An 8841-nucleotide genomic window follows, 5' to 3' on the forward strand; every position below is an offset into this window, starting at 1 on the left:
CTCTAGTTAATAAGATTTTGCTTCATTTACCAGAATAAAGAATCACTGGACTCTCTTGACTGGGTGAAGGGGTAAAAGTATTTCATGGAATAAACTTGTTTTCTGAATTTTCATAGAATCATAAATGTCCCAGTGGTACCTGACCTAGAATTGTCTCTGCAACATCCCTATCGAGTAGCCAACCAGCTTTTGCTTAAAAATTTCTAAGTGGAGAGAAGCCCACTATATTCTGAGGCAGCCAATTCACCTTCTCTTGGCTTTGTTAGCATATTTTTTCCTCACACTGAATTCATATGTGCTACTCTACAACCACCACCTTCTCCTTCCAGTTTCATACTCTGGGGCTGAGCAAATCAAACTGCTTTCCACAAGACAATAACCCTTCAAATACTTGAAGGGAGCTATTATGTCCCTGCTACATTTTCTCTTCTCAAGATTAAATATCTGTAGTTCCTATAATTTTTATGTAGCACTAGCCTGTGACCTTTTGAAATCTTTATCACCCTATAGTATATGATTTCCAATTCATCAATGTCCTTTCTAAGATGAGGTGGCCAGAACTGAACACAACATTCTAGGTGTGACCTGGCTAGAGCACAGTATGCCAGAACTTTCATCTCTGTCATTATGGAAATTATTCCTCTCAATGGAGCCTAAGATTGTTTTAGTTTGACTGTATGGAAAATCACACTTTTGATTCGTATTGTACTTGAACTCCACTAAAATCTACAGAATATTTTGAAATAAATTAGCCATGCTTTCCTCACCTTATACTCATAAAGCTAATTTTTAATATCTAAGTGCAGGACTTGACTTCTATCCCTATTGAATTTAATCTTATTGGATATAGCCCAATGTTCTAATCTGTCAAGACTTTTTGACATTTAACATATAAGCTATCTATTACAGATTTCTATCATCTGCATATGTTATAAATGTGCTTTGTTTTCATTCAAGTCATTGGGAAAATAAGCCAAACAGTCTTGGGGTAAAGGATATTCTTGAGACCACTTAAGTAAAGACTTCCTTCCATGTTGACGTCAAACCATTATTGACTTCCCCATTCTGGTTCCAGGGTAAGCAAATATTGGAAATGAAAAGCATAGCTTCTTCTGATAAGAAAATGTTATCTGGTTTAATTATATCAGGCATTGATCACAACTCATTGCACATTGTAGCATATTTTTTTTTAAAGAGAATTGTGTAGGCTGATTGAATAATTTTTAAAAATTTGAGTACCGATGGACTTTTTCAGTTGTTTCTAAATTAGCTATGATACCCACAGTATCTATTTAAAGTAGACATCAGTACAAAAATTAATCAAAGAATTACTGGAAAGAAGTTTGATCCTATTTCTAATTAAATGTAAAGTAGTATTATATCAAGTTTTTACATGATACATGTTGATTGTTGGGGCAGCTAGGTGGTACAGTGGATAAAGCATTGGCCCTGCAGTCAGGAAGGCCTGAGTTCAAACTCAGCCTCAGACACTTATTAGCTGTGTGACCCTGGGCAAGTTACTTACCTTGTTTGACTCAATTTCCTTATCTATAAAATGAGCTAGAGAAGGAAATGGCAAACACTCCAGTATCTTTGGCCAAATAGGGTCACAAAGAGTCAGACACAACTGAAAACGCAGAACAGCAACAACAGTGATTATTGATAGGAAAAGAACCAGAGAAATCACAGATACACATAATTACTAGTTACATAGTAAAGGTGTCCCTATAGTAGAAGTAAACACGTGATATTTTGTCATTTGAACGGAGTCAAAAGATACCATCATCTTTCCAGCCTCAAACATCTAACCATCAGCCACCCACACTGCAGAATTTCTGGCATTCTTTCCATGTCCTGTAAGGAGCTATGTATTTTACCTGGGTTGAGGGCCCTTAGAAGCGTTAACTATTAGTAGGAATTGTTTTTTTTTTAATTTATTACTCAACAACAATTTGACACCCAATAAAACAAAATCCTGAGGGATTAGGAGACAACAAACTTTTGTTGTGGGAGAGGTCAGGGAATGCAATATTCAGTGCCAGATCATACTCAACACACTCAATGAATTTTTTAAAAAGCCCTTACAATGTACAAAGTACTATGCTAAGCACCAGACAATTGGTGAACTCAAGTAACTTTAGACCCCATTAGCACAAAGAGGCAGGCAGGGCAATTGATTTGTGGAAGAAGCAATGGAACACCTGCAATCAGTGGTTCTGAGGAGGACACCAACTTATTTCCCATGCTGGGCACCAACTAGAGGGACTTCATCGCTGGCACTTCAGACAAGTCTTCTTGACAGCTCTTAAATTGTAGAACATTATAGTAGCGGAGGAAGGAAAGAGACAGGGAGGTGTGCGGTCAAGGAGCTAGTCATGTAATTCAAGTATTCTTGGGTATTTTTCTCCCAGATTGGGTGGGTGCATTGTCCCTGAGCCCAGTGTGTTCCTGGGTGATTCCTGAGGACAAAGTGTTGCTGCTGCACTTCTTAAGGTCTGAGGATACCTCAAAAGGATCAAATGGTGGTGAATCTGTCATAAAGTCAGCAATAGTTACTTACATGAAAACCCCTGTGAATCATTCTCTCGTCCCCAGGGCATGTCTATCACAGATCAGTGTCTTCTGACAGTTAAAGGCTGTAGGAAGCAATGATCACTCAAAGAAAGTGTAATTTTGTCAAGAAAAGTCATGCTAGACTAACCTCAATTTTTTTTCTTGAGAGAGTAGATCAGGGGAAGCTGCAAGATGTAACAGACAACAATATTGCAAAACAAAGAGAAGCACTCAACAAAGTCTCTCACGCTATTCCTGTGGATGAGTTGAATAGACACAGTCCAGACAATACAATTAGGCAGATTTGGAATTAGTTGAATGACTGGACCCAAAAGAGCTGTCATTAATGGATCAGTGTCAACATGGAGTTCTAGTGAAGTGCCCCAGGGATGTCTCCCTGACTCTTCATTATCCGGTATCTTTATATTGATTTGTGTGAAGTCATAGATGGCTTGTTTGTCAAATCGTCAACTGACATAAAGCTAAGCACGGTAGTGAATATTTTAGATTACAAGGTCAAGATTAAAAAAAAGTATTACAGTGTAGAGAGAGATATTGATCACAATTTAGTGAAATTGAATAGAGATAAAGGCAAAGTTTTATTTCAGTAATTTTTTTTTCAGTCACGTCTGACTCTTCATGACCCCATTTGGGATTTTCTTAGCAAAGCTACCAGGTTGGTTTGCCATTTCCTTCTCCAGCTCATTTTTACAGATGAGGAAACTGAGACCAAAAGGGTTAAGTGACTTACCCAGGGTCACACAGCTAGCAAATGTCTAAGTCCAGATTTGAACTTAGGAAGATAAATCTTCCTGTGTCCAGGCCTGGTGCTTCATCTACTGTACCACCTAGCTGCCCAAAGTTTTATACTTGTATTAAAACAAAACAAAAAACTTACCATCTTAATTATATGTTGGGGAAGATGTGGCTAGACCATAATAGTTAATATGAAACAAAATATGGAACAGACTGACAGATCAATATGAGTGAATTACATGATGTAACAGTCACAAAAGCTAACGTGATCATTAACTATATTTGAAAGACTGGTACCACAAAGGACTGCGCTGTGTCAATAGATGCAGTGCATTAACCCATACTCAACCAAGGAGGATGAAAATTTTTATTTTCAAGTAAAATGATGATGTATTCTTAGAACTATAAAGTATATCTATAGAGATAGAGAAAATTGTAATAACATAAAAATTATTGTATAAATTGATATAAATGAAGGATCTAGTCCTTTGCAAAGAGAAGACTGGTATTGAGCAAAAGGGATATAGACAGTTCTGCCATATTTGGCCTCTATCAGGTCATATCTGGAATATTGCATTCAGATCTGGGCATCACATTTTATTCATTCATTCATTCATTCATTCATTCATTTGTTTATTCATTCATTCATTTATTTGTTTATTTATTTTTGTGAGGCAATTGGGGTTAAGTGACTTTCCCAAAGTCACACAGCTAGTGAGTGTTATGTGTCTGAGGCTGGATTTGAACTCACGTCCTCCTGACTGCAGGACTGGTACTCTATCCACTGTGCCACCTAGCTGCCCCTAGGTACCACATTTTAAAGAAGAAAGGCAAAATGGAGTGAATTAGAAGAGGAACTGGGTATATTAGCCTGTAGGAGAGATTTAGGGATGTGGGATGCTAGATAGGGACATGACAGCTGTCCTCAAGTATTTGAAGATTTGTCATATGGAAGAGGGAGCAAAGTGGAGCAGTGGATAGAGTGTTAGAGCTAGACTCAAGAGGGCCTGAGTTCAAATCTAGCCTCAGATTAGCTGTGTGACCATTGCAACTCAGGCAACCTCTTTAGGCCAGAGTCTCTTCACCTATAAAATGGGGGTGGTAATAGTACCTGCTTCTGAGAGTTTTTGTGAGGAACAAAAGAAAAATTTCAAGGTACATTGCAAACCTTAATGAACTATATAAATGTGGGCTATTATTGCTATTAAGAGGGACAAGATCTGTTCTCTTTGCCACAGAAATCCAAACTAGGAATAATGTGTACAAATTTCATGCTTCCTAGAGGCATACTTTGACTTTACGGAAGGCAAATATTTTGGTTTTTTTTTTATACTTCCTTAGAGCTGTCCAAAAGTAGATGGATTGTTTTGAGGGGTTGTGGGGTTCCCACTTGCTAGATGTTGTCTAAAAGAGGTTAGAAGACCACAGATTAGGTGGTTAGGTAATGGGGTTAAGTGATTTGGCCAGGGTCACGCAGCTAGTAAGTATCAAGTGTATGAGGCCGGATTTGAACTCAGGTCCTTCTGAGTGCTCTATCTATTGCACCACCTAAGTTCCCCCTTAGAGATAGCTCTTGTGAGAGGACTAGGTGACTTCTGAGGTCCCTTCCAGTCCTGAGTTGCTGTGCTTCTGTGATATTGGCAGTCCCAAGGTGGCTTTCTCTGACTAGCCAAGTGGAAGCATGAAGGGGTTTGAGACTGGGTGCCCCAAAGGGGAAGGAGTGGTTTCGAAAGAAAGATTGAAGGAATAATTAAGGCAAACATTTCTTAACTCAAATTTTCCTTGGTGTTGGCCCTGCCCCAGTGTTTGTTAGATTGAATCAAGGCCTGCAGCACTATTTCTTCATGACCTATGTTGAGTTTAAAGAAACTTCTGATAATCTTAAGACAAGCAGATCTTAATTCTTATAAGTCTTGATGTAACCATAGTGTGCTCTCTGGCTTTCCTTTTACTTCTCTGACCCCTCCTTTAGAGACTTTGGTGGGTGAGCTTTGCCCATTCCCTAAGCATAGGTGTTCGTAAAGGTAGTAGTATCCTTATCCATCTTCTTTTCTCTCCTCTCACCCCAGTGTTTCCCTTGGCATTCTCCCATATTTCAATTATTACCTTTTGGTAGACGACTCCCAAACCTATACACTCAGTCCTAATATCTCTCCCAAATTCCAGGCCTGCATCACTGAGAGGCCATATGGTAGAGTGTGAACTGAAAGTTAAGAAGGCTTGGGTTCAAGTCCTGCCTTAAATACCCTTTATTACCCTGGTCAAGTAATTTAACTTCTCTTTACCTCATTTTTTCATCTATTAAAGTAGAGGATTGGATTAGATGGCTCTAGTGTCCTTTCAAGCTCTAAATCAGTAGAGATCCAATATGCTCCTATGATTATTAACTTCCTTCTTGAATCTCCTCCAGGATATTTCTCAAGACTTTTTATGGAACATGTACAATAACTGAACTCATAGCCTTTACTCCCCAAATCTACCCTCCCTTTCAACTTCTCTATTCCTGTTGTCATCTTAGTCATTCATTATCCAATATGGAAGCTTCTGAGTTAGCTTTGTGTCTTCCCTCTTCCTTACCACCATTATCTTTTTCTTCTCCATTTCTTCTCCCCAGCCAAGTCCTGTTGCTTTTTCCACCACAATATTTCCTCATATTCATTCTCTCCAGGTCCTCATTACTTCTTTTTTTTTTTTCATTTTTTTGGTGAGGCAGTTGGAGTTAAATGACTTGCCCAGGGTCACACAGCTAGTGTCAACTGTCTGAGACTGCATTGAACTCAGGTCTTCCTGACTCCAAGGCCAGAGCTCTATCCATTGCACTGTCTAGTTGTCCCTCCTCATTACTTTTTATCTGGACTTTTAAAAGTAACTTACTAGCTTTGGCTTCAAATTATTTCTCATATAGTTGCTAAAATAATCTCTCTAATAAACAAGTATGACCATGTATGACGTGGCACTAGAACTAAAATCATAGGATGGACATAGGCTATAATCCCAGGCCTGGTATTTGTTATGTGATGAGTGAAATTTGGAAAGTCAACTGATTTCTCTCTCCTTAACCAGCTGATTTCAAAGGTCCCTTTAAACTTGAAATCTTATAATATCATGAATCGTGTTACTCTCATAGTCAAAAATCTTCAGTGGCCCCATACTACTTATAGGATATAAGAAACATTCTGTCAGTTCCAAACTTCATGTCCATGTTCAACCATCCCCTTTGACGTATTTTGTTCTAGCCAAACTAATTTAATTCCTGTTCTTGTCCTCTCTTTTCCACCTATATGAACTCATAAAAGCTGTCCCTCATGTCAGAAATACAATTCCTATATATTGTTATCTATTAAAATCCTCTTTCCTCATGGCCCAGATTGATGACACTTCTTCCATGAAACCTTTCTTGATTTCCTGCACTGAAAATGATCTCTGCCTTCTCAAATTTTTGTTATATAACATAATTATGCATTTACATTTATGTTACATATTTTATTATGTACTATAACTGGCCCCTTTCTTCGAGAGCCAACTGTGTCACATTACCCCCTTCTCCAGCATCCTGAGGGAGTTAGGGGGCTCTCTCTTTTTTCCATTGGTTCAAATCTCCACTGATTATGTTCCACACTTTTTAAGGGCCCAGTGACTAGCACCCCAGTCCCACTTAACCACTTAACATTATATAAGATTTTATAAAAAATGAATATTTATTTTAAAGATATAGCAAGAACAAACAGGAAAACATTTCCTCCTAACACCTTGGTGGCATATTCCTCTGTACTCTCTCTCTCTCTCTCTCTCTCTCTCTCTCTCTCTCTCTGGAGAGGGGAGGGAAGGGAAATTAGGCTCACAGTCTAACTCAGTTCTTACATAGCCTTAGTCCCACCAAATTCAAGTCCAAAGCCCCACTGGGCTAACACTTCAGATGCTTGCTTTTCAAGGCTTCTCTGCTGGACTGGCTACCAACTTCCAGCCTGGATTCCTGGACTTCCAGACCCAGTTCCTGGGTGAAGACTTTACTCCCTGCACCTAGGACTGAAAAGGACAAACAAAATAAGATGAAAAATTCCAAGCCTATTTCTTTGGTCCACATGGCTAAGGAAAGGGCAGGGAAATGACCCTCCAGTCTTTCCCTCTTACCATATGGTATCACCTGCTATGAGTAGATGAATCCTTCATTCCTAGATGGGAATGCAAGAGAATGCTGTGATTAGTCATAGTTTCAAAAGAACAAGTTTGGCCATGTAGCCAATGGGAAAAGGTTGTATTTACCCATATGGGCAAGGCCAATACTGAATGTCCATGTTCATCTGTTCTCCTGTCTCCCGCAATTGGGTCCCAAACATCTCCCAGGTGATTGATACCATTTTGGTGGTCTAGGTTTCCACCATACCCTTTTATGATTATAGTGTAATTTGGATCGATTCTTTTCACTTTCACCTTATAACATTTATTTTTATCCATGTCTTCCAGCTGTTGGATTGTAAACCACATTAAATCAGGTAATGTGCCTTTTTCCTTTGTACCTCCAGTGACAAACACAGTATCTTAGCATATATTAGACACAAATATAATCAAGAAAATGGTTGTAGCTCCACCTTCCCAATGAGTGATTCACTTCTTAACTTGGAGCTGGTTAGCAAATTTGGACAAGGGAATTAGGGGATTTACATGTTTTTATTGTGTGTTATGGACCCATCTGACATTTGGTGAAGCCTATGGAACCTTTCCAAGAATAAAGGTATTAAATGCATAAAATAAAATGCATAGAATTACAAAGGAAACAAATAATATTGAAATAGTTATCTAGTTATCTATCTCTAGAGATACACCTCTGTCCATATCATCTATCTCCATATCTATGTATTATAAAATATAAACATGTGTATATGCATACACACATATGTGTATATATGTATATAAGGTATGTGTATACGTATACATATTAGGAGGCTCTGTACACATAGTGAGATCCCAGGAGAGATTGCTGACTGACACATCTAAGCAGAGAAGAAACAGCCTAATAAAATTTGGAAATGAACTTTATATTTCTCATTCCTAATTTACCAGGTCAATGCAATTACATGCCCAATACACCTTTAAATAAACAAAACAAATATACATATGTATGGATATATATATATATATATATATATATATATACACACATACACACACATGTATATAAGTGTGTATATACACACATACCTATCTCTGAGCATATGGCCTACACCTTTCTCAGGGTGTGTGTGTATATATGTGTATATACAGATACATACATGTATATACATATAAATGCATATATATGTATATGTATACACACATACCCTGAGAAAAGTCTAGTGAATAATAACAAAAATAATCTGCAACAAGCTTTTCTCAAGCCACCTCATCCCCCAAGTCCCTATTGCTTCTGTGTGAGAAGGAATAACTAGGTAGTCATTGCTTCCTCAGAAACCCCTAAGTCCCTTCCTTAACACACAGGGGAGAGAGAAAGGGCTCAGTTAGTCATTTCCCTTTCTAGGGAAATGGCTGATTGAT

Source organism: Phascolarctos cinereus, unplaced genomic scaffold (genome assembly GCF_003287225.1).
Source record: "Phascolarctos cinereus isolate Bilbo 61053 unplaced genomic scaffold, phaCin_HiC Scaffold_4;HRSCAF=312, whole genome shotgun sequence".
NCBI lineage: Eukaryota > Metazoa > Chordata > Mammalia > Diprotodontia > Phascolarctidae > Phascolarctos > Phascolarctos cinereus.